At 34.8% G+C, this 26,311-nt stretch overlaps 1 pseudogene; it reads left to right on the top strand.

The window, feature by feature from the left end:
• Nucleotides 1-1,066: 1,066 nt before the first annotated feature.
• The window catches only part of LOC123797252 (ferritin light chain pseudogene), a 37,842-nt pseudogene continuing 12,597 nt past the window's right edge, over nt 1,067-26,311 (top strand).

Here is a 26,311-nt window from a genome sequence, read left to right as displayed (position 1 = left end):
TTAGGAACATGGTACACGTTATGAATTTTAAAAAACATCCATTCACTGGAGCATCATGCTGGGTTATATGGACTTAAGTTCGCTCACTGTGAGTACGGTACCGTTTTAGACAGAAAACGCGGTGCTATTAAGTACAGCCACACGGTAAAAACCTTTCCTAGTTCAAGAGTGAAAACCCCAAACACTTACAGAATTAAAAGGTGAGTAAACTGCAGAAATGCATTTGTACAGTATTATTTAACCTTCTTTTACTTTTTCAAAAACAGGAAGGGGCTATCATTTGGTAGTATTTCCTGAAAGCCCCAAACAACAGTCTATCTAGTACATGCTTCTTCTAAAAGGTCTAGCACACAAAATCACTTGTGTGGTATTTCTACGAAAAATACATAACCTGAAACAAATCATGAAGAAACTTCAGACTAACTTAAATTGAGGGCCATTCTACAAAATAACTGCCCAGTAGTCTTCCAAAATATCTGAGTCACGAAAGCAAAGGAATCTGAGGAAGCGTTCTACGTTAAAGAAGACTTAAGAAATATGACAAGTGAATTTAACATGTGATTCTGGATTGGATCATGAACTAGGGAGCTTTTTTTTTTTTCTAAAAAAGATATTGGCACAATTAGCAAAAATTTGCATCAGACCTATGGGTCAGCTGACAGTATTACATCAGAATTAATTTCTTGATTTAAATAATCGTACTGTGGTAGTGTAAGAGGTTGTCTTTATTTTAAGGCACTAATTAAAGAGATCTTATTTTTACAAATCTCAAATATTTTGGAAAAAAATATATCCCAATCCACTGTTTTTATGATACCAACTTTGCATGCTTTAACCCTATATTACATTATATATGGATTCACTGGATACCAAGAGCAGTTTGTTCATTTTTGAAGCATTGGGCATGCATTAGCATTTTAGAAAACATGAATAAAATATTGACAGCAATGTTACCTATATTCACTTTATGAAAAATCTGGCTTTGGGTGATTACTACTTTATAAGCCATATCTGTAGTTTGAAACCCCGTTATACCCTAGAAGTTGGCTTAGCTTCTCTACGCAACATGAGAAAGATAGGTCTGAAGATAATCAACACAATGTGCCTGTCAGTTCTCATCCTCATTGACTCTAACGCCCAGCGTTACTGGTCACTTCTTAGCCAGCCCTTGGTATCCTGGAAAGCCCTGGAGGTATTGGACTCTGATCCCTGGATGATTTGGACTGTCAATACACTAATCTGCGTGTACTTTCTACCACACTGCAAGTCTCAAATTCTTCAAACTCTCTACAACCTCAAACTGACCCATGGCATATTGTTTCCAGGAATATGTGGCTCCTCAGATTAAAAGAGGCACTCTCACACCCCCAACCCTCTGTACTTTGGTCTACTTTTAAAATAATAAAAATTAAAAATTTCCACTTTTATACTCTTCGGATTTTTTAAATGCTAGATTAAGCCCCTATGCCCTGATGGTTTCCAAGGGATAACTTTCTGAAAGAAATATACAATAGTTGATCAAATTAATCATCATTCAAACAATAAAAAAGGAAAGTGTTAGTAAATAAGAAGCTTACATATTCTTATGTATTGTAAGAATAAATGGATCTTTCCTGATTCACCCTTGGGGATGAAAATCTTTTCTTAAATTAATCCTCAGTTCTGTTCACTATAAATCTGATTCCCCATGTAAGTATAGGTAAAGAGAATCTTAAATACTTCCATGGTATGTCATTGGGGAAATACTCTATTTTACCTACGCTATACACTGCAAAGCCCTCAACTGCCCTTGCTTTGAAAACCACAGATATGGTCATCTAAACTCTTGGTTGATAAGGACCAACAAAATACCATTAACTAAAGCAAACAATCAAAATCCAAAAACATTTGCTGCAACATGGATGGCACTGGAGGAGATAATGCTAAGTGAAATAAGTCAAGCAGAGAAAGACAATTATCATATGGTTTCTCTCATCTATGGAACATAAGAACTAGGAAGATCGGTAGGAGAAGAAAGGGATAAAGAAAAGGGGGGGTAATCAGAAGGGGGAATGAAGCATGAGAGACTATGGACTCTGAGAAACAAACTGAGGGCTTCAGAGGGGAGAGGGGTGGGGGAGTGGGATAGGTTGGTGATGGGTAGTAAGGAGCGCACGTATTGCATGGTGCGCTGGGTGTTATACGCAACTAATGAATCATCGAACTTTACATCAGAAACCAGGGATGTACTGTATGGTGACTAACATAATATAATAAAAGTTTAAATGCTTTGTATTATTACTTGAAAATAATTAAAATAAAAAACACTTGGCAGTAAAAAAAAAAAAAAAGAAAATCCAAAAACAAACACATTCCACTGAAAGACCGCAAATACACAATTTCTTATTTTGATAGAAAGCTTTATTGTTTGTACAAGTTTTCACCAATGTTTTCTAAAACACAGATCAGAAGTAGACCTTAATCCCATGACCACTCTAGCCTCAACATCAGGACATCCTTCTTTTTGTTCCACCATAGTTTCTGAGCATTTTATATCCCTTTTACTTTCACACTTAGTAACCTGTACTTATCTTGGCCCTTCATCCTATAATTCCTTCATCGGTTACAACCTCCCAACTTCCTAGTATCTGCCAAAACTTATCAGCCTTTCAAGCATCAAGTACAGTATCACCTGCTCATTCACAACCCTCTAAGTAAGTTAAAATTAAATTTCTCATAAGCAACCCACAGCACTTTCACATAGATGGACTATGGAGTATCTCACATGGCCTATATTAATATTGGGTAGGTGTGGTAGTTATTTTGTATGTGTCAACTTGGCTAGGCTATGGTATCCGGATATTTGATCAAACATAATTCTAAATGTTTTTGTGAAGACACCTTTTCTAGGAGATTAAAATTTAAATCAGCAGACTTTGAATAAAGGAGACTACCCTCCACAATGTGGGTGGGCCTCGTCTAATCAGTTGAAGGACTTAACAGCCAAAGATGAACTCTCCCTGGGAGGGAACCCTGCCAGCAGCCTTCAGACTTGAATTGCCTTCCTACCCCTTGTCTCCCCACTTCCTATGGATATAAACATATATACACACATCTTACTGGTTCTGTTTCTTTGGTGAATCCAGACTAAACTAACACATTGGAGGATACTGGAATGTTTTATTTTGATTCTGAATATTTTTATGTATCTTTAAATTTTTCCATAACTAAATCCCACTGGAATTTAGATACAAAAAGATGCAGAGGCCTTTTATTAAACTGGATGTACATACTCTAAAATGCTAACAATTATTATCTTAGTGTGTCTTTCATAACTTTTTCTTTGTATTAGTCTCTATTTTCAAAGTACCCTGTAAAGAACTGTATTTCTTATGTTAAACAGAAAGAAAAAAGTTACGTTCTGTGAGAAGAGCATCAACAAGCCCTTTCAATTAGTTAATTGGAGTTCCATTTATCTCTAGGGCTATTTGCACCCTGATTTGAAGATAGGTGAATAAATGCTTGAGGTCCGCCACTTTGGAAGGTTAAGAAATGATGAAAACTTATGGTGAACTAGAGAATGTGTACCCCATCAATAAATGGCAGTAGGTATAGGTCCAGTAGATCACAATTAAAAGTTCTAAAAATATTTTAGACTCTTTTTGCTCGAAATACAACCATTTTAAAATGATGACAACTAAAAAAAAACAAAACAAAACAAAACAAAACTAATCACTTTGCTTTCCAAACAAACCACTGAGGATTCTAGTCTCTGGCCTCAGGCTGATACTCTCTTAAAATGATTTAAGTTCTCAGAAATAAATCGTTTCAGCATACCCCACTGAGAATATCATCTTTCAGAATAGTACTGAATGCTTCTACATGTTAACTAGGGTATGAATTTCAGAGGCAGAATTAACGAACTGCACATATCTATTGATGAATGACAATTAACTGCACTTAAAGCAGAGTGGTTCTATGATAATCTTCATCTGTCTCTCTTCAGTCAATTCAAGGATCTCCAAGGCTAAAAATTACTCAATCGTGTAACTCTAGGCCATTTTAATAATATATATGAACAATAAGCTTAAGAAATCAACGAGATCTCTTGCTGACATTATTAATTTAGATGAGTGGTTTTCTAAGGGGGTCTGTACCACTCACCCCAGGGAAACATTTAAGGTTACCAAAGTGATGGGGGTGGAAAGGTACCAGAATGGAGTATGCAGAGGTCCAGAAATGCCCCAGACTGTCCCAGATGTAAAGAACTATCCTGCCCTTCTATGACTTTCAAACATCCCTAGTGAATGTTCATGAACATGAAAAGCTTATGTGAGGACAGACTCATCTCGTTTATAAAGAAACACAAAGCATGTTTGTAAAGTTTTAAAATAACCTAAATTTTCTAGAAATTGAACTTCTATGTATATTGAGGAAAGCTGTGCTTTGCTCTCCAGAATGTTACCAAGAATTTCTCAGTATTCCAGAAAATTGCACCAGTGAAGTCAATGCTGCTTGTGGTGTTTGAGTGGTCCATACTACACACTGGCATCTGTCAGTATGTATAGCTGCCGCAAGTCCAGTGATTCTATGGAGAGGTACAAGCACCTGTCTACCTCATCATGTCTTCTAGAATGATCATACCTAAGCATTTACATAATGAAAATACCTTTTTCTAAAAAAATAAAGTGCTTGGCATTTATGTCTCTTGTAAAGTCAGATTATAGTGCTTTTGAAAATTTATGTCAGTAGGTTCTATTACCTATAAATTTTATTTCAGGATATTAAATGAGGCATTAAAATATTTATTATTAAAAGAGATTGTTAGGTCCAATTGAGTTGAGAAACACTAATTTAGAATATATCCTGATTGATGAGCCTAATCCATATTCATGTCCTCAAGATTAGAAATGCAGTACAGTCATTCTATCTCTGAGATGAACTGTTTTACTTTTGCCAAATTATGGACTTATCACAGTGAGGAGCATCATTTCTTAAAACTTTATGAAAGCTTTCTTGTTTAAAAATTCAATGACTTGATTTCGCACCTAATTTTTTTTTCGTAATCATCAAGCAGGATTTAGGTATACTTATTTTACCGCTCTTCACTGTTATGGCTTGTGCTATCTCAAAAAAGAAATAGTAAAACACATTAAGGGTACTCATTAAGCATTTATAAAATTTGATTGATGTGCACACCATTACCAGGGAACCTGTTATTAATGATGCTTTGAAGACTATTACCGTCTATTGCCAAAATCAGAGCCCTGTGAGCTACGGTCCCATCCTCTAATGTTTAGATTGCATTGAAAACACTTGGCACACCAAGCTTAAATTGTTCAACTCTCACCGAGGTTTAACTAAAAATCCCATTTTAGGAGAAATAAAGAAGTCTTTGTTATTAATAACTTAAGACAGCTTAAATTCTCCTTTAAACTGATCTTCAGAACTTTTTGGAAGTTCTACCTGGAGGTCAGACGTAGCTATATGCTTATCAAAAACACTTACGTAAGTCATCATCCGAAATGAAGCATGCAGCTTCAGAAAGAAAACAAGAGAAGTGGTAAATATAGAAAGGGGCCACACACCTGGCCAGCCAGATGAGCTAAATTAATTCTGGAGGAATCAATAGGTTGAGGTAGCTATAACCCAATTTCATCTGCCAGAAATATCTTCCTACAATGTCATCTGAACCCACTTCAGCTATTCAAGTCTGCCGTAGACATTCTCCTCATTATGTTGTTATGGACTCCTGAATATCTAATTAGAATGCAGCATAATAAACAACCAACCAACAAGTAAATGAATGGAAATATTCTCCCTCCAACCTTTGCTTCCTCAAGGCTACTACCACCACTGCCCCAATGATTTTAGAGCATAGTATAGCTCTCATTTCTTCCTAATCATTTCATGTGACATTTAGCTCATTCTTACTTTCATTATTTATTTAAACAAAAAAAAAGCCCTATATGGTTTCCCCTTTATTCTCTTACATCTCCAAATAAATTTCACTGTGTCACTTTTCTGACCTAAAGTCAAAACCTCTGAACCTGATATTATTGAACAAGTTGGAATGGGTGGGTTAACATAGTGAAACAGCTTTATTTAACTCATACTTTTTTCATACCTTCGCTGAAATATAACTCATATACTATAATTCATTTAAAGTATACAATTCAATCCTAAAAGAGACCTCATACCCATAAGCAGTCAAACCAAACCCTCCATCCCCCACTTCAGCCCTAAGCAACACTAATTTACTTTCTATCTCTATAAATTTGCTTATTCCAGACATCTCATGTAAATACAGTCATATGATATGTGGTCTTTTGCAACTGAGTTCTTTTACTTAACATATTTTCAAGATTCACCAAAGTTTTAACACGTATTGGTACTTCCTTTCTTTTTACAGATAGACTACTGTACAGATATACCAAACTTTGTTTATCCATCCATTCATTGATGGACATTTGGGTTGTTTCCACTTTTTTTTCTCTTACAATGGTGCTATAAAAATTCACGTACAGGTTTGTGTTTGGACACATGTTTTCATTTCTCTTCAGTATATGCCTAGCGTATGTTGATACATCATATGGTAACTCTACGTTTAACCATTTGAGAAGCCACCAAAAAGTTTCCCAAGTATTTGCACCATTTACATTCCCACCAGCAATGTACAAAGGTGCCAGTTTCGGCATAACCATGCCAAATCTTGTTCTGTTTTTTTTTATTACAGTGATCATACAGGAGTTAAGTGGTTTTGATTTGCATTTCCCTGATGACTAAGGATGTTGAGCATCTTTTCATGTTCTACTTGGTTTGTGTACACCTTCTTTGGAGAATTATCTATTCAAATTCTTTCCTCATTTTTTAATTGGGTTATTTGTCTTTCTAATCAAGTTGTGAGAATTTATATATTCCAGATACAAGTCACTTATCAGATATATGATTTACAAATATTTCTCCCATTCTGTGAATTTTCTTTTCACTTCTTTGATGATGTCCTTTAAAGAAGAAAAGTTTTTAATTTTGATGTAGTCCAATTTATCTATTTTTTCTTGTATCATTTTTGCTTTTGATATCCAACCTGAGAAGTCATCACCTAATGCAAGCGTGTGAAGATTTACTCCTATGTTTTCTTCTAAGGGTTTTATAGTTTTAGCTTTTACATTTAGGTCTATGATCTATTTTGAGTTAATTCTTTTGTATGATCTTCTTAATATGCTGTTGAATTTGTTTTGAGTTATATTTTTATATGCTTTATTTTAAAAGTGCTCATACGAATGAGTAGAAAAGATTTAACAGTGAATGCAGCATCCCTTAAAAAGTGCTAATTATGGTGTGTCACCATTCAGTGTTTGCCTTAAGAACCCAAATTCAGGGATTTAATTTTCACTGTCACAGATATTTTTAAGAATCATGATAATAGCCACCATGTTCCATATACTTTATGTGGCACATTGAGAGGAATCAATGGATATCTACAGGATATTGGGCATGTCATCCTTTGGACTTCAATTTTATCATTAGTAAAATGGTGATATAATAGAGCTCTTAAAGGATTTTAATAGAAAATAATACATGTAAAGTGCTCAGAATAGTACTTGGCATATAATAAGCATATTACATCTCTTTAATAATAACTGTCTTACTCTACTACTGATATGATTATTTAATCCCCACAACACACTCTCTTGCAGACAGGTTGTACCAGTTAGGAAAACAAGTATTTCAAAACAGGTACTTCAAAACAGAGAACTAGGTTCCGAGGTAACAGAGAGGGAGAAAAAAGGGCAAGGGAAAGAAACCCAGAGAAGAGAAAGTAGGAAACTCCCACCAGTTCTAAAGCCAGAGGAATAAAAAGGGTAGATTATTTTAGTTTATCTCAGAAGACAGGGTTGCCAACGGAGCTTGGAAACTCGGAGCAGGTGATGTCTGAGAGGCTGGCCTAGCGAGCACTGGAAACCTTGGAGGCAGGGCTACCACCCAGAGGAGGACCCCATTGCAACTGGGACGAGAGAGAAGAAAGTGTCCAGCAGAGATTTCAACAACAAGAGATGATGCAGGCTCTGCTGGAGCTGCCACCTTAGGAAGAGAAAAAGGGAAGAGACCATCTGGTTTTAGCAACTACTCCTGTCCTCCAGTGTCCTGACAGTGCTACCCACTGGGTGAAACTAACCAGAAGCAAGGCTGCCTGGGGAAATGTAGTTTGCAGTAAAGGGCCGAGAAGAGATCTGAGAGCAAACATGCAGACATCTGGCACAGAGGCTAAGTATGTGTAAGAATCTCGCCTCCTATCCCTGCAGAGTAAGGATTTGGTCTGGGAATTCTTTTTTCATCATAGTATAAAACCTCTCTAGAAAGCTCAAGAAAAAAAGCCCTGGAGGATGCCTGGCATAATCCCGGGGACAGTAATTTAGATAGTAATTAATTTAGTAATTTAGGTAGCAGCCTGCTTTCACTTCAGTGGAGACTCAGATTGTTTTACTAGTCCTAAAATCATACGATCACTCTGAATATTTCTGTCACCGCTTGAAAGAGCCAACGATAGTTACAAAAGAGAGCCAGAGGGAAAGCTACCTCAAGGACAGCGAGCTGAATTCAATCATTTTACTCCGTTTGTGGTACATTGTCGCACACAAGGACCCCGTTTTGCGTACTGACTGAATACCTGAATACCCCCCTTTTCTCTACACCCCACTCTCTTTTCTCCTCCTGCCTTCAGTCCCCATTTAAATTGAATCTTTACACAGGTTTCTTGTGAAGTGTTCCTGTTTTATGTGAACACATTTTTAAAGCACGTGCAAGTAGTTTTAGTTCTTATTCTGCTTTTTATCACTCAACTCCATCCATGCTTTTAAGATCTATCCAAGTTGTTTCTTGTACATCTTATCTGTTGCTTCGAACTGCTCATAATATTTTGAGTTGTGCACCTACCACATTTGACCTGAACACTCTCCCAGAGATACACGGACAGACCGCCCATGTCTCCCAGGCAGACCATCAACACTTCAATAAACTTCCTGTACATGTGCTCTCATGTGCCTCTATGAAAATTTCACTGGAATATAAACACGCACAAAATCGCAAAAGCTTAGGTATATATATATACCTAATTTTACTATGGAGTGCATATTGCTTCCCTGAATGGCTGCACTGGTCTGCAGTTTCAGAAGCAATGATGAAGATTTCGATGTCCCCAAATCTCTGACTGCACTTGGCACAATCCAGCTTTCTAATTATTGCCAGTCTAATAGCTGTAGAGTGATCTTGTTTTCTTTCCATTTCTACTTCTCTAACAATAATTTAGGGAATCTCATTGCATGCTTGTTACTTTCTTGGGTTTTCCCTTTAGTAAGGCGCTTGTTTACATCTTTGATCCATTATTTGTTGTAACTACAGTAATATTTTCCTTCTTTATTTGCAGGAGATCATTTTATGTAAAACGTAAAACTCTCCTTGATTTTAGACATCAAAAATATATTTTTCCATTTTGTTAACTGTGAATTAAATTTGTCTAATATTCTTCACTGAACAAGAATGGAAATCCTTAACTTTTATACAAACTCATTAAATTTTTGCCTTGTGGTTGGTATTTTTGAAGTTTTAAGGAGTACCTACCTCCGGATAGTGTCCTTCTACCTTTTCTTCTATTAACATTGCTGTTTTACCATTCAAATTTTGACCTTTAATCTAGTTTGAAGTTACTTTTCCTTGTGGTGGTAGATAATAATCCAGTTTTATTTTGCTCTATATAGTGATCCTTTTTGCCCACCGCCATTTATTGAACAATCCATTTTCCCCATCGATGTGCGTGTCACACCTGTATGAAGTTCCTACCTACGTCTGCCTCTGAACATACTTTGATGTTTCATTTGCTGAATTTTTCTTGCTTTGACAGCACACTCTATTTCTGTGACTTTGTTTTATGTCTTAATATCTGGCATGGTCAGTCCTCCATCTTTACTCTTATTTTTAAAAAGTGGCCTAGTTATTCCTGAATTTTCATTTATCCATATACTTTTTATAGTAAAAAGTGAGTTTAGCAAGCTCCTCAAATACTATAATTTTGATTGGATTATTAAATTTATGAATGAATTTGAAAGAATCAGTATCCTTACAGTATTTTGTCATCCCAATCAAATGGAATATTTTGTGTCCTCTATTAGTTCTAAACTTTAATTATAATGATCTATTTTTCTTATTTAAGCAAATTTCTCAATTATTAATGGCAATGTGTTCTTTTATTAAATGTTCCAATTGGCTATTTCTGATCATTTTTATAGAATGATCCTGTTATCAGCAATATAGTAGGTGAACGTTTGAAGAATTCTTAATTCTGATAGTTTGTCTGGAGTCTCAGTTTTTCTAGGTAAATCATTTCATCCACAAAAAAAGAGTGTCAATTTTATTGTCCTATATTCCAATCCTTACATTTCTGGTTTTCTATCTCTAATGTTGGCTAGGTCTTCCTATCCTAGATTTAAATGCAGCAGTGATAATAAATATACTTGCCTTGTTCCAAATCACAAAAAGAACACATTTCAGTTACTCCAATAAGTGTAATATTTGCTGTAGGGTGTTAGAATACAAATTTACCAAGATAAGGAAGTTCCTTTATATTCTTGGCTTGATAGAATTTTCTATTTTAAATTGATGAAGAACTGTATCAAATATTTATTCTGTACTTAAGATAACTGTATGAATCCTCCTTCAATCGACTTACATGGAAAACAGTATTGATAGATTTTCTGAATTTGGGGACAGTTTTGCATTTGTAGAATAACCCTGACTATGTTGTATTACTTTAATAAGCTATTAGATTTAATTTAATATTCTATTTGGGATTTTAGTAACTATGTAAAAAAAAAAGAAAGATAATTCTTATCTGATCTTGTAGTCAAGATGATATTGTCTTCACAAAATGACCTAGGCATAGTGCTCCTGGTTTTGTATTCTGGTGCATGAGACAAGAGGAAAAGTAATAGATCCTTGACCACTGGGTAGGACTCACATGTAAAACCATCTAATCCTGGACTTTTCTCAGAGAAGTTGGCTTAACACCATTTCAATTGCTTTGATTCTAATTAGCCTACTGAATTTTCCTTGCACCAATTTAAACATTTCACATTTTTCTAGGAGATGATAGACTTCAATCATATTTTCAACTATATTAATACATGTTTTCACATGCAGTTTCTTTCTAAATTATTGCATACAAATTCTCTGTCTCATTTTGCCTTTTATTTATGTCTTCTCTTTTTTTCATCTTGACTACATTACAGAAGGTCTGACTACTTTATTAATCTTTTCAAGGTATGATCTTTGATTATGGTAATTTTCTGTATTAATGCTGGTCACTATCTGATTTCTACCCTAATATTTTCCTTTTTATTTTTTATTGAAGTATAATTAACATGCAGTGTTGTACGAGTTTACAATATAATGATTCAACAATTCTATACATTACTCAGTGCTCTTCATACTAAGTTTAATCTTCTTTATCTATTTCACCCAATATTGTTTACAATAGCCAAGATATGGAACAACCCAAAATCTCTTCTCATTTTAAAAAATGCTCAAGTTTTCCATGACTTTTTACATTGTTTATTCTATTGATTCCGCCTTTGAATCAGTGACTTTAAATGATTTATATTTATATTATCTATTTTAGAATGTATTTATTTACACTATTCCATATTTTTTTCTTTGACTCTGTCATTTACCTTTTCACTCTTTCCTGTTTTCTGTTGGCTACATCAATATTTCTTTTCTAGATTTAAAATTTTAAATCCTATTTTGAAGAGGTATCTGCACTCAGTTTGCTGCAGCATTATTCACAACAACCAAGATATGGAAACAACCTAAATGCCCATTAATGGATAATAAAGATGTGGTATCTATACACAATGGAATATTATGCAGCCCTAAGAAAGGAGGCTGTCCTGCCATTTGCAACAACATGGATGGACCTTGAGTACATTATGCTAAGTCAGATAGAACAAGACAAGTACTGTATGATATTACTTACATGTGGAATCTAAAAAAAAAAAAAGCAAGCCCATGAAAAATAGAAAAAAGCAAAATGGTTGTTACCAGGGAATAGGAGACAAAGAGGTAAGAATGATTTGTTTAAGGGTACAAACTTGAAACAAGTAGTAAATAAGCCATAGTAATCTAGTGATCTAATGTACTAATCTAATGTGTGATGAATATAGACAATAATATTGTACCATAATTTTGTAATGTACTATGGCTACAAAGGCAACCATAGTGTAATACATAAATGTATCAAGTAACACACTATACTTGTAAAATTCAGATTTTATATGTCAAATATAATAAACTAAAGACATAAAAAATAAAATTGAAGGATTTTATTTTGCCCTTACATTGTTTACCCTTAAATTAAGATGCATCTGTGTATTTGGCCCTATTGATATTTCAAACCGTATCGGTATCTATATTGTCCTTATAAAAAATGAAATACATTAGCACACATTTATTTCTCTTTGTTTCCCCACCCCAATGTAACAATGTCTAAAATTTTCTTTTACTTCTTCTAGCATTTTTCTTGGATACAACACATTTTTACCAGATATTGATTTACCCATTAACAAAAAATTTTCATCTTCTCCTGAATTTAAATATAAAAAAGCATTTAAAACCAATTTGTCATTTCACTCATAATTACCATGGCAATTTGGTCAAAATGTCCTAAAGGAGACTGCCCTTACGAACAACATATAGTGAAGAAGACAAAATAAAATCCTTTTTTGTTTCTAGAATTTTTTACTGTATAAGGGAAGGATGCATCTCAATATAATAAATAAAAGGTTAAACTCTCTCCTCCAAAAGTCATAAATTTCAGGTTTTCCTTTTCAAAAGATGAATTCAGGATCCTTTCGCAAAATTAAAAAAAAAACCCAAAACCTTTTATTTTAGTATGATGTTAGATCTTTCAAGAGAATATGAACTACAACTCTAACTTCAATTTAAAGATGCAGCACAATCCATTTTAATACAGGTTTTGAAATGGAGTAGGTAAACTGAAGTAGGGGTCAACTAAAGGGCATAAACATTACCAATGCAGGATCCTGAAGTAATCATGTTGTTCAAGAAATAATTAAGCTTTAAAACTCAGGAATGTGTGGGGATATAGCAAAGTGAAAAGAAGTCAACTGATACGATTACACTTTTTCAAAACAGTAATTTAGAATATACCCATTTTCAGCAGTTTCAGAGATGCAGTTGGCTCATAAAATATGTATCAGTGGAGACAGGGCATAGATGAGAAGTTTACTTTCTTATCAATGTTTCTGTGAACTTAAAATGAGTTTAAAGAATAAAGGATTTAAGAGAATAAAATAGTGACTGCCCTCATCATGCCAAATAGCCCCACTAAAACTGGAACTAAAAATATCTTTAAAATAACTGCATTATCCACTTTGCAAAGAAACACAATAGGACAAAGCAATTTAATAACTCCTTCACTGATCCGTGCATATTACTCTTCCTCGGAAAAGGGATTACCAGTGTAGACATGAGTCTTCCTTTGTGGGGTGTGCGCAGATTAATGAGTATATGCTCATTCATAAAAATACTTCCTAATAGTAATTAGACTACATTACTCTGGAGGATTCTGAGCAAACTGCAATGGTCATAAAAGATACTTGCAATTGGTTAAAGCTGTATTTATAAATCTAGAACAGACGCCTTCGGTACCATTAGGTATTGCAACATTTATCATTTGTTCAGCAAAAATCTGTTAAATTACTTCCACAGATTCAAGTTCTCTTAGTATACAGTAGCTTTAAATAACCTCAAGAGAATAATCAAAATCCAATACTGTTAATCCAGGCAGCATCAGATTTAAGGATATGTGATCATACTTATTTTGTCAGTAACTTCTTGGACTCAATGCTCATTATACTGTGCATATTCAGTATTTTTAAAGGGACTTATTTTCTAGCCTAAGGATAAGGAAGTCATGGGTTGAAACTCCACATCTACGACCTGGACTCTAGGTTGTCCCCCATCACACGGGAGGCGGCCGGCGTCTGCAGTGCCGATGCGTATGTTTGAGTCCCAGCCACAGTATTTACTCATAGTGTTACCCAAGAACAGTTACTTAACACTCCTGAGCTTCAGTTGCCTTTTCTATTAATAGTAGCTGACACTAAAAGTGTACTAAGTGCCAAGAATTCTTATGTATATATAATTCGATGTTCACAAAAACCCATTCCTAGATTCTATTTTTATTCTCGTTCTTTAAGAGTGGATACTGAAGCGCTGATACTGAAGTGCCTTACCCAAATCACACACTTGATCAGTGACCAGCACTGACACTGAGGCAGGCTGATCTCAGAGTCGACTTCATTGTGAAGATTAAAAGCTATCAACTCTATAAGGTACATAGACCGGTTATAGTCTTTCAATAATCACTGGTTAGATGTTAACTAACTAACCAAGCATAATAGTATGTGTATGCAGGAGATGGGGGGTGTGGTTAGGCCTCACGTTTATATTTTTGATGTAAGACAAAGTGTATTTATTCAGAGAGACATAATTTTTATCTTTCTATGCAAAGATATTAATTTGTCATAACTAAGAATTTAAATTATATGGTTTTTGCAACCGTTTTTCAGCATTTTTTTTCTTTTTTCAGAATATGTGTACTTTTTTAAAAAAATTTTTATCTATTTATTTGTCAGAGAGAAATAGAGCACAAGCACGGGGAGCAGCAGGCAGAGGGAGAAGCAGGGTCCCCGCTGAGCAAGGACCTTATACAGGACTCGATCCCGGGACCCTGGGATCATGACCTGAGCCGAAAGCAATGCTTAACCTACCGAGCCACCCAGACATCCTGGCACTTCTTCATTTTTTAAAATTTGTGACATACATTACGAAATGGAGACCCAGACAATGAAATATGATTTGACAATAAAAAGGAATCAAGAGCTGATACATGGTACAACATGGATGAAGCTCAAAAACATTATGCTAAATGAAAGAAGGTAGACACAAAGAGCACATACTATATGATTCCACTTATATGAAACATGCATAAAAGAAAAGTCTCTAGGGACAGGAAATAGATTAGGGACTGCCTGGGACTGGGGGTGGGAATGAGAGGGAATGTAAATGGGCATGATGCTTCTTTTGCAGGTGATGGAAAGGCAGTATGTTGTAGTACAACCTAATTTTAGTACGGTTCTTATTTTATTTTATGGTATGTATTTTATCTTCCAATAAAGCTATTAAAGAATATGGAAGTAACCTAGGTCTCTCTCAGCCTCCGTGAGCACCTGTAATTAAATACCTGGGTGCCCTTAAGCAATTCCCTTCTCCTGTTTCCTCATTCCATCTAGTAGAACACTCACTCATCTATCTTTTGTTTGATTTAATAGTTTACTATATAATTACTATATAAAAACTGCACATAGTTAATGTATACAATTTGATGAGTTTGAACATCAATGTACACTTGTGAAACTATCACCACAATCAAGGTAACAAACATATCTATCACCTCCAAAGTCTCCTCCTGCTCTTCGTGTGTGTGGGGGTGTGTGTGTGTGTGTGTGGTAAGAATACTTAAAAGGAAATCTACCCTCTTAAATTTTGTAAATGCACAACATGGTGTTGTTAACTATGGGCACTATGCTGTAGAGAAGATCTCTAGGACTTACTCATCTTGCATAACTACAACTTCTCACCCACTGAACTCTCCGTATTCCACTCCTCCTAGCCCCCTTGTAACCAGTATTCTACTCTCTGCTTCTGTAACTTTGACTAATTTTAGACAGTTCATATAAGTAGAAGCATGCCTTATCTGTCCTCCAGGTTTATTCATGCTGTTATATATGGCAGAATTTCCCTTTTTTATTTATTTATTTTTTTTTTCTAAAGATTTTATTTATTTATTTGACAGAGAGAGACAGCCAGCGAGAGAGGGAACACAGCAGGGGGAGTGGGAGAGGAAGAAGCAGGCTCATAGCAGAGGAGCCTGATATGGGACTCGATCCCGGTACACCAGGATCACGCCCTGAGCCGAAGGCAGACGCTTTAACGACTGCGCTACCCAGGCGCCCCCATGAATTTCCCTTTTTTAAGGCTGAATAATATTCTGTTGTATGTGTATGCCCCAGTTTCTTTATCCGTTCATGTGAAGTGACATTTACTTCCTTATCTAATAGTCCTATCCTTGATGACTGATACCATGTCTTTTTCAGTCACTGAACCTCCACGAGGCACTGCAAACATCTGTTTAATAAATGAACAAATGGGGTTACTTTTTTTATATATACTTAATTCTCTCAATAAGCCCCGAGATTTGAGCAATTTTTCTTCATTTGCACATGCAAAAACAAAGGCTGGGGCAGGTTAACTAAAAGGTATTGGATCACATAATTTGTAAATATTTGCAGGCAGAATTTAGCCCAAAAACGATGACTGTGTCTAGATTATACCTGAACAAAAACCTTATGTCTACCCTTCCTCCAGCCCAGGATTGACACACTCTGCAGGAGAGACATAAATCCCTTTAGTCTAAACTTCTCAAGGCTGTTTAATTTGACTTTAATTTTCCCTGAAATGCAGAAGCCACTTCTCTATTACAAGCAGCACTATTTCTCTAATTTCCCAACTCTGACCGAGGCTTTATTAATCTATATCTGATCACGCGCCAAGGCCACCGTCCTCTAACATCCAAACTAAAGGAAAAGTGGCATGACTTTTAAAAGAGATAAAAGATTATAAAGCTCTCATGTCTGAAAATGTTGATGATGCAGATTTCTTTAGTACTTATCTTTTAAAACAAATAGTTTAAAATAGTTTAGGAATTTTTAAGGAAACTATTCTTGCAATAAATAAGCAGGAATTTTTAGTAGCTTTGGTTATTAAACTTCCATAGGAGAGTAAGAATAAATGTATAATGAAATATAGACATTTCTACTCAAGGGTATGGATGGCGAGTATTTACATCACTTGTAATCAATAAAAAAACCCTTATCTCTGTAGATATATAAAATTGGGCTTTTCAAAGAAAAACTATAGAGTTTGGATGTGAGAGAAAGTGAGAATATAACAATTTACATTCTACCCTTCTATTAGAGACATCTTCAAAAATGAGAATCACATTCCTTATTTAGCAATCTAGCACCACGTGGATTTTTCTGCCTTAATGAGTTCATCTCAACTCTCTTTCAAGTACATTTGAAAAGCTGGTATCAAAATAAAGAAAAGAGATACTGAGATCAGTAAAATAAAACGGCATTTCCAGAATTCCAGATAATCGAATAATCCAGACAAGGTGGTAAAGATAAGAAACAAATTTTCCTTGTATTTCACCTATATGAGTAAGAGTAACCTTTACATGTTTAACGAAACCCAGTAATGTGACAAAACATAGAGGTTAAGTCCTATTAATTATTACATCACATCAGGTATTTTTGTTTTTAGTCAAATTCTTCTATGCCTACAAAGAAATATATGACATATATGCTTTCAAATAACTATACATAACAAATATTAGGCCAATGTTCCAGAATTGGCTGGTGACTGGCATTAAGATCATAACATCTAACCAGCCAAGAATGTTATTTTCCTTCTTGGAGTTTCTAGAGTACATACCTCCTCTATCACTCATCACATAGTGTTTGCAGCCATTCTTTATATTGCTGTCTAGTTTTATTATTCGTTCTTGTACAGTGATTTATCATCCACTGTCATGACTTCTGCCCAGTCTAGATTGACACTTCTTATTGAAAAGGACTAGGTATTATATTTCTGAGTGTCCTCTACTGCCCCAAAGCAGGTGCTGCATACATGGCAGGCTATCAATACGATTTGCTAAATGATTGCAGGGAGGTTGCTAGGCTGAGCATTCCTGTTCAATTGCCTAAGACAGGGTAAACTGATGCTGCATCCCTTTTCTAATGTATGAGAGAGATTTTCTACTTGCAGTTGCATGTTCAAGAGAAAAGTACATTCTTCATGTTGGTTTTTTTTTTTTTTTTTGCTTTATTCTGATGTTCTTGCTTAAAATGGAAGAAATTTACTTTAGATATTTGCTGATTTAAAAAATACGTATTTCTGATGCACTGACTGGAGAAAAACTGAAAAATTCTAATTCATTTCAAGCCACATTAGAGAAGTGACTACTCTGTTTCCTTGAGACCTACTTTCACACTTCAATGAACATTTATTAAAACTCTTTTATTTCTGCATCATGGAAATTATGGAATCAAATGTTTCACCTAGAAAGAAATGTCAACTGCAACCAATTAGGGCCTGAATTTGTGAATTTTTGTTTTAGAATGTCTAATTTCAAAGTATTCATGAATGTGAGCACTAGAAATTGTTTTCAACAATTGCTTTCTTAAAGTTTCTTGCTTTCTGGAGTTTGGAAAATAAGTAGTCGTTTTTGTTCATAAATACATACTTATGGAAGTAAATTTAGTATGGATTTATAAATATTCTAGTAGAACTATTTATATTTTAAAATTAATGGCATACTTTGAGTATCTCCCATTAATACAAGCATGAAATTCAGGATATTATCACAATTTGAATATACCATCAATAAAAAAAATCAACAATTTCTACCCCTTAAAAATAGATGACACTTCTTTACCAAATTTTAACTAAAAATTACATTTTATAAGCAGTTCTTTCCAATTCAATAGTCTCACTTTTGAAACATATCACATGTATTTATAAATATGAGAATATAAGAAATACTTTTTCCTTTTTTAAATGAAAACAATCTTTAACCTTTGAATAAGTCAGAAAAGCCCTCAGAAGAGACAAAAACTATAAAATGGCAGTTTCTGTATCTCATTGTACTAATCAACTAAGTAGAAATTTAGTAACTGACAGTTCAGTAAATGTACTGAGAAAACATGAAACTTGGCTTACTTCTTATATATTTCTATTTGTATTTAAAATTTGGAATGCATATGAAATTCAGGTGTAAACATTTAATACCAATACTGAAATATGATGCTTTTACAACTTTGTTATAATAAACATGAATTATTAAATATGGTATCATATTACATTATTTAATATGCCTCCATTTCCAACTGAATTATAAATATTTTAAAGGCAAACAACGTATCTTGCACTTTTCTATATTTCCCCCAATTCCTTGCATGAGCCAATGTTCAAATCTGTTGATCTGATTCTGATCACAAATCTCACAAGAAAAAATTTCTCTGATTTCATAATAAGGAAGAATTAGTAGAAAATGTGTCATTAAATAATGAAATACATTTTAGTCTTCCCTTTAATTTGCTAAGGTATTCTTCCAAGCACTGTGACAAACTGTTGAACAATGTAATTATGAGATCTCCATTTAGAATGAGGTGAAATTCTAAACTGAACAAACATATTATTCTGAAAGCATTATGCTTAATTCTAGGTGCCATAATATATGGAAGATGCCAGTCAGATTGACAATGAATCTCAAGGGTTGTTGTGAAAGCCAAGGAAAACAAAGAAATGAAGAATTCCACGTTTTCTGGCATGATGAAAGGCAGCAATACATCCAAGTATTCAGAACAATCAAAACTTGGCAGATGAAAACAGTCCTTTAAACCAAGAGTATTAATACCACCACTGGATGTGTATTTCTTCCCCCACCCATGGCTTTGGCTTTTGTCACTAACTGATTATTTTTTAACAGATGAATACACACATAATAAAGATGACTTTGGAATAATAAGAAATAAAGATTCATGCAGAGAACCAGGATTAAATCACAAACTGGCAATATAACAGAACCTTAATTTCCAGAATGCAAATATCACATCATTAACTTGTAAACACTGCTAATACAATTCTTTTAAACCTGCATTACTGGACGCTGGATAAATATTTTTTAATGAATTAAACATATTAATAGCTTCATTCTTCTCTGTTGGTTTCACACGTGAGCAATGATAAAACCATCTCTAACTCATATGCCTTTCAATGTGTACCAAAGGAAATCATTTTTTAATTATAAAATGATGCCATGTACACATGCATGCCATGTACACACCCTCCCATTTAATAATAATCACTGCTAATTAGTACAAGAAGTAATACATTTCATGAATGTTAGATGTGAAATCTTGTCCTTTCATGTCAACAGAAATACTAACTCATGCACTTTTTAAATTAAAAGTCTATACTTAAGGGTACCTGGGTGGCTCAGTCGGTTAAGTGTCCAACTCTTGACTTCAGCTTGGGTCATGATCTCAGGGTCCTGAGATCGAGCCCCGTGTTGGGCTCCCTGCTCAACAAAGAGTCTGTCTCTCTCTCCTTCTGCCCCTCCCTCTGCTCACACTCTCTCTCTTAAATAAATAAATCCTTAAAAAATAAATAAAGGCCCATATTTAACTCATATGCATCATTTGACAGTTTGTACCTCCATTAATTCGGAAGAGATTTGCCAAGTGAAGTTATTTCATGATGTGCATTAACTTTTTTTGAGAGAGAAAAAGAGAGAGCGCACGTGGGCACTTGCAAGTGGGTGGGTGGGGGGAGCAAAGGGAGAGGGAAAGAATCCTAAGCAGTTTCCATGCCCAGTGCGAGCCCGACTTGGGGCTCAGTCTCACTACCCTGAGATCATGAGCTCAGTGGAAATCAAGAGTGAGACGCTTAACTGAACGAGCCACTCAGGCACCCCAATGGGCATTAACTTCTAATAGAAAAAAGTTTCAAAGAAAAATTACACCCAAAGCATATCTCTAAAATTCTTTGAAAAATATCTATATATTTATAACAGGAAATGGATTTGAAGTATAAATATTCCTTCAAGGATGGGGAATTTTATTTTTATCTTTTAAGTTTTTATAATACTCAAGTAAATTCACAGTTCAAAGGGGAATTTAACAAGAAATATCAGAATGTAGTAAAAAAAAAAATCCATATGCCTAGTCAGCAGATCTGATTCTCAGTTCTATCTAGTTATGTTACACTGAGCTTATATTCAAACCTGTTAAACCTCATGTTCTCACCTGTAAAATAGAGACATTCATAACCCCTAGGTTTCTGCTTATTCTCAAGCTCCCTTTGCTAGTTCTGGAAATAGATTAAGTTTTCACTAAATGTAAGAGAAAAGGATGCTGGTCCCTCAAGATAATTTTTCATTTTTTTTACACATGATGATACATTTTCATCTAGCTTCCCTTTTAAGATTTTTATTTATTTATTTGACAGAGAGAGAGACAGCCAGCGAGAGAGGGAACACAAGCAGGGGGAGTGGGAGAGGAAGAAGCAGGCTCCCAGCGGAGGAGCCTGATGTGGGGCTCGATCCCAGAACCCCGGGATCACGCCCTGAGCCGAAGGCAGACGCCCAACAACTGAGCCACCCAGGCGCCCCTCTAGCTTCCCTTTTAAAAAAAACTTTATCATAAATATAACACACACGTAAAAAACTGCACAAAAACCTATAGCTCAGTTACATATCACAAAACAAGTGCTCATGAAACCACTCTCCAATCCAAATTTAGAACATTACCACTACATAGATGCCCCCCTTAGGCCACATATCACTCTGTCTTCCTCACAGGTAATCACTCTCCTGATTTTCCTAAGAATTACATTCTTATTTTTCTTTACACTTTATAAAAGTACATCCCTAGATTTTCCTGTGCTTCAAAATTTATATCCATATAATTATATACTACGTATTTTGCTATCTGCTTTCTTCCTTTCAACATTGTATTTGTGTTTCATCTATGTTGCTGCACATATCTGCAATTCTCCTTTTCATTACTTTCTAGTATTCCACTGAGTAAACATGCAAAAACTTAGGTTTTTATCCCTTCTACTACTGATGAATGTTTCTGTTGTTTCCAGTTACTGATACAATGAATAACGTGTATGAACATCCACTCTCATGTGTACTGATAAGCATGTGGGTACATTTTTAAAGGTATCTTCCTAGAGTAGAATTGTTGGGTAATACAGTTAAAATATTTTCTGAAGTGACAAAGACCAACATATGAGAATTCTGTTTTTTTTTCTGTCATTTTGCTAAGATTTTATACTGTAATTTTAATATTAGCTATTCCCACAGCAGTATATCATATTTAAATTTGCATTTCACTGATGACTGAAGGAGTTTGAATCCCAGGCTATAGGTTTATTGGCTATTTGGATATTATGTTTCAAAAAATATTTTTAAAAGTTTATTTTCTAATTAAAATTATTTTCTAATTGTTGTTATCCAAAGGGGAATAAAAGACACAAAAAATTCATGACTTTTGGTCTCTGCCTTTACCTCAATCAGATATTGTTGGCCTTCAAGAAGGTATATTCAATATTTTGCCCTATATGTTATTCTCAGTTAACAAATTAATTTTAATTACCGAGTCCACCATTTCTAGAAGACTCTTACCTCATTTGTTATATAGCAATAGCATTTTAAAGCACCTGTAGGAACACACATACTTTTTCCATCTTATACTACACTAAACCTACTTTATTGAAGGCCATCCTGTTTTCCCAGTTTGAAGCTCCCTTCTTTCTGTACAAAATATCATGGAGCTTCCAAACCCGTGATTCTTGTATTCAATATTTGGTATGTTCCAAATGCAACTCAAAGGTGAAAAGAGGCTAAAAGTAGAAAGGTCAGGCTTCTCTCCATATTTCTGTTCCCTGGGTCAGTTTCTTTCCTTCCCTACGCCTGACTCCTGTTGGATTTTACTTATTAAATGAGCTCACCCTACTTTGCTTTGAATGGGTCCCTCTCAGTTTTCTCTTTCCCTCAATTATCCACAAACTTCTTGGAACCATCTTGCCCCCTCCAGCATTCTAAGTATTTTTGCTTTCTAGCCCTGCCTTCAGACCTACTGGCCCATGAAACCAGCTCATTAAGTTCATTCTATACGTGCCCCCATGTTCGGACATGACACAGACACTCACGGTGTTTAAGTTCCCTAGTCTGTCATTTGTGGGGTAATATATTGTCCTAATTCCATCTTACTTTTTAGAGTTCTTATTTACTCCTTCGATTGTGTTTCGTTCTTTTCTCATCCCCTGAATGTACATTTCTCTGTATACCAACTCCTTTGAAAAATACAAAGGTCAGGATTGCATTAATTATTTTTCTACTATCTAAACCTGCATTCAAAGTTCTGACTTCTACTAAAATTACAGCTCTCTAATTCTAATTGCCAATGGGTCACAAAACCCAAAACTGTTGTCTTAACATCACCTATATTTGTCAATTTGATATTTTAATGACATCATTCTTTCCATTGTCCCTCAAGTTAATAATCTGAAAATCTGAATGTTAATTTTTTTAAAAAATGTCCTTCTAAATTTTCTTCTACTTTACACACCTACTCCATGAAGTAGAGTATGTAGACTGGGGGTTTTTATTCAAGGGTCCATGGACTTATGGGGAAGTGATAGAGAATCCGTGAATCCATAGAAAGTATGCATAATTTTGTATACACCTATGTGAATTCATAAAGCAATACCATTAGTTTTCATTAGTTTATTAAAGGATTAAGAATCAATGTTACAGATTCTAATCACCTTATACTAGCATTATTGCAGTAACCCTTTGGGCTTAATACGCTTACTTTCTAAATTTGGCTGATCTAGGTGATGAATCTTTAAAGAGCTAGTTTAATCTATCCAATATTAATTTATTCATTTAATAAATATATAGTATTTCCTATGTGACAAATACTATTCCAGTTTCTGGGTCACAGTGGCGAACAAGATAGAAAAAATCCCTCTTCTCATGGAGCTTACATTTTAGTGAACAAAGAAAAATCAAATAATCCATCCATAAAGAATTGAGGAAATATCCATTAGCCATATTTGCTATCCATATAAGTAAATAGGGAGATTTCATAGTTATGGGGTAGCTATTTCAGAATAGATGGTCATGAAAAGCCCCTCTAAGAACACGGCAGCTCTAAATGAGAAGAAACAACCCCCGTACAACCAGGGAAAAACATCCCAGAGGTATACATTAACGCAAAAGCCAAAAGGGGGTAAAGAGCCTGGTATTTTCTAAGAACAAAAGAAGAGGCCAGTTTTGCTCAAGCACAGTGAGCAAGGGGGAAAAGTGGGGGGTGAAGTCAAAGGGATAGGTAGAAGCAGATAATTTAGGACTTTGGAAGTGAGAACAGAGTTTGGATTAAGTGTAAGCACAATGGAAATTTAAGCAGAAGGAACAGAATCTGGTTTCTCTATTTCATTCTATAAAGAATGAAAACATCTTGACAAAAGTAGAAGAGAGGCGACTGAAGCAGTTCAGCTGGGAGACGGTGGAGGTCGAAATACTTGTCTCTGCAAAGCCTATACTGTTCTCCTCTTGACGCCTCAGTGTAGTCATGGTGACAGGTTACCTGTGCTTTATCTGTCTCCCCTCATATTGCATACATTACCTCCTTTCCTCGACATCCCAACTGCACAGTATTAAACCCATTACACAATTACAAAAAAAAAAAAAAAGGAAGACACCAGAATGGATGAGACTTATTTTGAAACAATCAAGTGGCAAAGTGAACTGATTATTACTTACAAGATGTGTTCTCTAAATTCTGTTTTAACTTTAACTACCTTACTGACAGACTCTGGCCTCTGTACTACTTGTTCTAACGCATATATTAAGCACTATGGTAAAATGTAAAAGCGGGTTTTGAAGTACTTTATTTATAAAAATAATGGTCAAAATGCTGTTTTATCTTAAAAATGCTAATGAACACAGTGTAAACAAGGAAACATTTTTAAAGCAATAATAATCAATGTCATTGTAAAAACAATTGTACATCATGAGTCATGATTATAATCGTATGGAAACTGCCTTTGGCTAATAAACAAGCAGGATTAAAATTAAAACATTTTGAGCGTTGATCTGATATATTTTAACTAATTTGTGTTTCTTCTACCCTAATTCTGTTCTTAAATGTCATTCTCTTCTTCAAATTTTCTTATATGTCTTCCTATCTCCTTTTATTTCAAACATTCGTGCCCAACCTTGTCTCTATACACGTATTTTTAAAACTCTCTTAACTATCAGCCAAGTTTAAAGATTATGTGCCAGAAAGTTATTAAAAACTGATGGTGAAAGGAAACAACATGAAACTTGTATTATGTGGATTCTTAGCGGAAGATCATTATGACATTTGTGGTTGGAGAAATTGAAGTTATGTTCAACAAATACATTTAATTTTTCTTACATCTAATTTCTAGTTAATCTTTCTACAAAGGAAAAAAAACTGACTAAAAGCCCTTGGCAAACTTAAGGCTTAGAAGGTCCTTAAGGGTTGCATCAGGCAGAAAAGTTAGTTTTGTGTAGGTAATATTTGCACATTATCTTGAACGTACAGAGGAAAGATACTAGAATAAGTGAAAATTCCATCAAATTAACATCAAACCTGAACATTCCTGACTCCTACATGCAAACCCAACTATCTTAGATAAAATTCAAATCAGGGCACAGTTATACTGAACTTATGATTATCAGAAATAACCAAGTTCTACCAGTAAAACATCATTTCTCACTTCATTCACTTTGTAACTTCTTGAAAATTAATTACATATAATCCAGCAATCCCACTTCAGGGTATCTATCCAAAATAATTAAAGTCAGGATCTCAACAAGATATTAGCACTCCCCTATTCACTGCAGTTCTATTCATAATACCCAAGTTGTGGAAACAGATGAATACATTTTTTTTAAAGTGTGGTATATACATACAATGAAATATTGTTTGGTTTTAACAAGGAAGAAATTCTGACACGCGTTACAACATGAATGGAACTTGGGGGCATTGTCCTAAGTGAATTAAGTTATAGAATGACAAATGCTGCATGCTTTCATTTATATGAGATATTGAAAACAGTCAAATTCACAGATTCAAAGAATAGAATGGTGGTTTCCCGTGGCTGAGCAGAGGGGGAAAGGGGGAGTTTGTAATCAATGGGTATAAAGTTTCAGTGTAAGCAAGAGGAATAAGCGCTGGTGATCGACTGTACAAGATAGTGACTATAATCAAAAACACTATATTGAACACTTAAAAATTTGTAGACCTCATGTTGTTATTACCACAATAAAATAAAAAGTAATAATTACCCCTGTGTAAAAACTGAGTAGTCTCATAACTGTTATTTCTACAGTACAGTGTTTTCAATTCTATACTTGACTTATTTCATTATAGTTACTACTTCATATGCTCGCTTTTCCCACCAGAATAAAAGTTTTGGCCATTACATTTTATCTCCATCTTCACAACATCCTGTGAGACAGAAACAATGGAGATCCTGGACTACTTATTTAAAAAGCAAGGCGAATTGATCCAACTGTCAAGAACAA

This window comes from Ursus americanus, chromosome X (assembly GCF_024610735.1).
Source record: "Ursus americanus isolate L20-20 chromosome X, mUrsAme1.1.p, whole genome shotgun sequence".
In the NCBI taxonomy this organism is placed as follows: Eukaryota; Metazoa; Chordata; class Mammalia; order Carnivora; family Ursidae; genus Ursus; species Ursus americanus.
This window is presented reverse-complemented; position numbering and strand designations above follow the sequence as displayed.